Source organism: Cryptomeria japonica, chromosome 2 (genome assembly GCF_030272615.1).
Source record: "Cryptomeria japonica chromosome 2, Sugi_1.0, whole genome shotgun sequence".
Taxonomy (NCBI): domain Eukaryota; kingdom Viridiplantae; phylum Streptophyta; class Pinopsida; order Cupressales; family Cupressaceae; genus Cryptomeria; species Cryptomeria japonica.
Genome location: NC_081406.1, coordinates 578,090,185 through 578,095,327, shown reverse-complemented (window position 1 = coordinate 578,095,327; position 5,143 = coordinate 578,090,185).

Here is a 5,143-nt window from a genome sequence, read left to right as displayed (position 1 = left end):
AAAACTTTATGTTTTGGAATGTCAAATGACAATTATATTGCAATTGACTTTTCATAATTTGAAATATACTTTTACATATGTATTTTTATTAGATGTTTCATGTTGATTTTCTTTATTTTATTAATAGAAAATGTTTTATGATTCAGTGAGAGATTTTAAATTTTATACAATATTTTTGTTCTGTTTATTTGAGAGGTTTTTTTTTTTTTAATTTTCTAAAGTAATAAAAAATTTAAGTTTAGAGGATATAATAAATTAGGGTTTTATTATCCGAAATGAATGTAAATATGCCCACCATTACCCTATGCATGCACCAAGAATTTTGAAAATACCTCATCAATATTTTCTTCCACTCATACGTAAATTCATATAAAGGGCATGTTACAAAAAATAATAATATTAATTTACCTTATTTTCATATACATTAATGTTTTTATAAGAATATTTTAAAGAGTTCAAATATAATTGGAAATATACATTTATGTGAAATAGATTCATATGATTGTTTTTATGTAACTTCACAAGATCTAAAAGAGCATTGATATTCTTATGTATTCATCGAGGTTTATTGCCCAAAATGTGTGCATATTTTGAATTGTAAAGTAAAAATTGTTGTAGCTTTATGAGTCAAATGTTGCATAAATTAAACTATGCATATTAAATAACCTATACAACTGAATACCCTAATCCTAAAACTCAACCAAATTAAAAACTTATAATTGCAAACCAAATTGAACTATAACCCTAAAAACCAAATTGAATATTAACCATAACAATAAACCAAATTCAATTTAACCCTTATCCTAATTAAAAACTAAGTAGACTAGATTAATATTAACCACAACATTAAACCAAATTGGATTGAGACCAAATTGAATATTAACCATAACCATAAACAAAAATCAAATTGTAACCCTTATTCTAATTAAAATCTAACTACATTAAATAAATAGTAAAGTTGATTGAACCCTAATCTTAAATGAATATTAAACCACATTGAATTGAGACCAAATTGAATATTAACTATAACCATAAACAAAATACCACTAACTTAATGTTGACCTTTTGGGTAGGGGTAGGGAAATAATAATAACATAAAAAATAGGATAGCAATTAATCTAGATTGAACCCTAATTTTAAATAAACACTAAACCTAATTGAACCCTAATCTTAAATAAACATTGTACCATATTGAATTGAAACCAAATTGAATATTAGTCATAACCATTTAAACCAAATTAAACCCTAACCCTTATCCAAATTAAACAATAAATAGATTGATTCACAATATTAAAAAAATAATGAACCACATTCAAACCTAACAAATGAACAATAAACCAGATTGAATTGTAACCTACAATGAAATTATACTCTAACCATAACACTAAATCAACTATATTATTTAATTAAATTATTTTTCGATAAGTTGCATAAGGGATTTATTGAAATTGAAGAAAAATAATTTAATTCATAATTGCTAATCTTAAATTTAAGAAGAATACTCAAATATACCAAAAAAAAATACTAAACCCCCAAAAATGTAGACCTAAAACAAATCAAACCCTTACCCAAACACTAAACCAATGTAAACCCACCCTAAAACAAACTAGATAAAAATGATAAACCAAATCAAACCTTCATTTTAAGACTACACGAAATTTCACAAAACCTCTCTTAATGAAATTCAACCATAACCCTACTTGTAAACACTATTGCACCCTAACCCTAATATTAAAAAAAAACTAACGCTAAACCATGTCAACCTCCACTCCTAACACTAAAATAAACTAAACCATAGTCATAAACGAACTACAATTCTAAATGAAACCCTAAATAAACCCTAAACCAAATTAAAGCATAACCCTCACTCACTGTAACCCTGACCCCATTCTACCTAAAATGAATTTGAAATCTACACCTACACTAAAATAAAATATAAATTTGAAAATTAACCATATACCATATTGAACCCTAATCCTAAATTAAATTATACCAAAAACTTGAACCAAACTCAACAATAACTCTTACACTTAACCAATTTGAATCGTAACTAAATTGAAATATAAACATAACACTAAAAAAAAATCAACCCTAACAAACTTTACCCCTAACACTATACAAAATTGAATAGTAAATCAAATTAAATGTTAAACCTTAACCTAATTTAACAGTGAATCAAACTAGATATTCAAACAAAACCAAATTGAATTGTAACCCATACCATTAAAAATATTATTAAATTGGCCTGCTAATGGGCTTTTGAGGGCTAATCCTCAAAGGATGGGTGAAGTAAGATAGGAGTGGGTCCCGCCAAATAAAGGTTGGATCAAGGTCAATTTTGATGGCGCCTCGAGGGGAAATCCAGGGGTCTCTGGTGCTAGAGTAGTTGCCCGGGATGCTTGTGGCAACATTCTAGCCATAGGAGCTAAAAGATTGGTGGATGGATCGAACAATGATGCAGAGTGCCAAGGGGCTTTAGAAGCCATCCTTATGGCTAAGAAATTGGGAGTGAAGAAACTCCATCTGGAAGGCGACTCTCAGATTGTGGTGAATGGGATAGCTAGAGGTCGTATGGAGGCGTGGCATTTAGACAAACATGTTCGAAGAATGAAACTTCGTCTGGGTGGCTTTGAATACTATAAGGTGACTCATTTTCTTAGAGAAGCTAATGTGGAGGCTGACAAGCTTTCAAATGTGGGGGCGAATGGTTCTTTGGAAAACAATTTTAGACTATTTGAGGACTTTCGAACTATTAGTTCTCATGATTTTGGTTGAATCGCTTTTATCAAGTGAAGTGAACCCGAGTTGGTCTTGATGTGGTTGATTGACACTGGACTTGTGGGAAATTATGGCCCTCGTAGATTGTGATCTACGATTTACTTGCAAGTGGCCTTGGCGGCTTTCGAGTGATCATGGAGGCCATCGGTGAGTTGTCTCGTTGATGATGTGTTGTTTGAGGTGATTCATGTGGTGCATTCATGCCATGTGATGGTGGTGGCTTTTTTAAAGGTCGAGGTCTTTGGTTCCCTGGCATTTCATGGTTGTTGGTTTCTGGCTTTGGCTGTGCGTGCAGCTTTTAGTGAAGAGGCAAGACAGAATAGAGGCAAATTTTTCCTTGACAACGGACGGTCAAATGCTAGCTTTTCCCAGGTTGATCTCGAGCAACAAGTTGATGAATGTCTTCAGAGTGGATGGGGAGGAGTTTTGGAAGGTAGTACAGTTGATGGTCGGGGAGGAATTTCTGGTGTCCAACTGGCAGCCTCGAACCAACCTTGACATCTCGTCGTTGTTTGTCACTCTGGCTTTGTCGGTGGGAATGTCGATAGAGGAGGTGTTGCGGGTGGCAACTTTGGTGCTGCATCCAAAGTGGGTGGGAGGTTTAAATGATGTGGTGGCTCGAGTTGTTGTTGGGAAAGGGTTGAGACGATGGAAGATCCATGACGGAGGATTGGAGTTGAAGCGGGGGAGTTGTAGCCGTTTGTTATCTGGTCGGCTTCTCGACCTGTTGAAATCCAGCTTGAGAATGCACGGAAGGGTTGGAGGGATGTTGTGCAATATGTGCAAAGCTTGGGGCCGACTGAGAGATGGAAGATCCGCGGGAAGAAGACCTCAATTCGGTCTGAAGCTCCACTGGGTGAGGATGGGAGGCCTATAACCCGCCATCAGTTTCCACAGAAGCACGTGAAGGTGGTGGAGTGCGAGTCGTTGTGTGGTGGCAGGTCGGGAACACTGTCAGGTGGAGGAGGTGAGGTGCAGGATGCAGGGCCTAGTAGGGGCATTCCAAACTTTTCTAGGGAAGAGGCTTTGGGATGGTTTCGATAGGCAGGTCTCTAGGGCGGGTCAGTTTTTTGTTGGGGTTTATGTATGTATGGTTGGTTTTTTGAAATGACTGGTTATGTAGGTCTGGTGTCATTTTTTTGGGTCCTATTGGTTTTGTAGGGGCGAGACCCCATGTAATGGCAGAAAGTTTATCTGCATTTTGGATGTAAATCTTTCCTATTTCTAGCAATATATTATCCTGGTTATCGATCAAAAAAAAAAAATTATTAAATTATAAACCTAAACAAAATTACACCATAATCCTAAACAAAATAAAAAATGACAACCCTTAGTTATTTAAAATTATTTAAATAATTAATTCATTAAAAATTATTTTAATAATTAATTTAAATTAAATTATTATACTTCTATAAATTAAATTTAATGTTTCTTTATTTAATTTCTTGTCGGTTGCGACTCTCAATGCTACTATATATATATATATATATATATATATATATATATATATATATATATATATATATATATATATATATGTATGTATGTATGTATGTATGTATGTATGTATGTATGTATGTATGTATGTATGTATCTGTGTGTGTTTGTGTTTGTGTGTGTGTATATATATATGTATATTTATGTATGCATATACATATGTGTATATGTATACACACACACACACATATAGGCTAGTATCATTAAACCATATTATGAAAGTATATTAGATCAAAATTGTTTTCACCTAAATCACATAGGGGATTATATCGAACTTTAAGAAAAAAATACTCATATACAAATAGAAGATGTAAGTGAAGTACAATGGTTTTTTATTAGGATAAAACAGGTTTTGAAAGGGCCCCAAAACCCTTTACAATCAAAGAGCTGCCCTTGAGAAATAGGCTAGACTACCCGACAGTAAACCATAGGTTTTGGCAAGGGCCTGAAACCTTCTGGACTTGCGGGTGTTCAGATCCCAAAGCACAAAGGCTGCAAAAAACATAGCATCCACAACCAAACATACGCCAACCAAATAGCAAGACAATATAAACCAAGTTGGCAGACACAACAAGTCTAAGTCATCAGACTATAGACCAAAAAAACACAGAACAAGGGTTTAACAGGAACCCTTAGCCAACAAAAAGGGTTTTCATAGGCTCCCTTAACCTGTAACAAAATCTCCAGACCACCAACAACAAAGCCTAAAGCTAACCAAAAACAAATACTAGCCAAATTAGGCCCTTGAAAACTGTGAGCATCCAGCCTATCCCTGATTAAAAAAAAGAACATAGGGCTTTTCCAAGCTCCCTCAACCTTGAGAGTGGGTTTTATAAGGCTCCCACAACCTGCCTCAGCTCCCTAACAA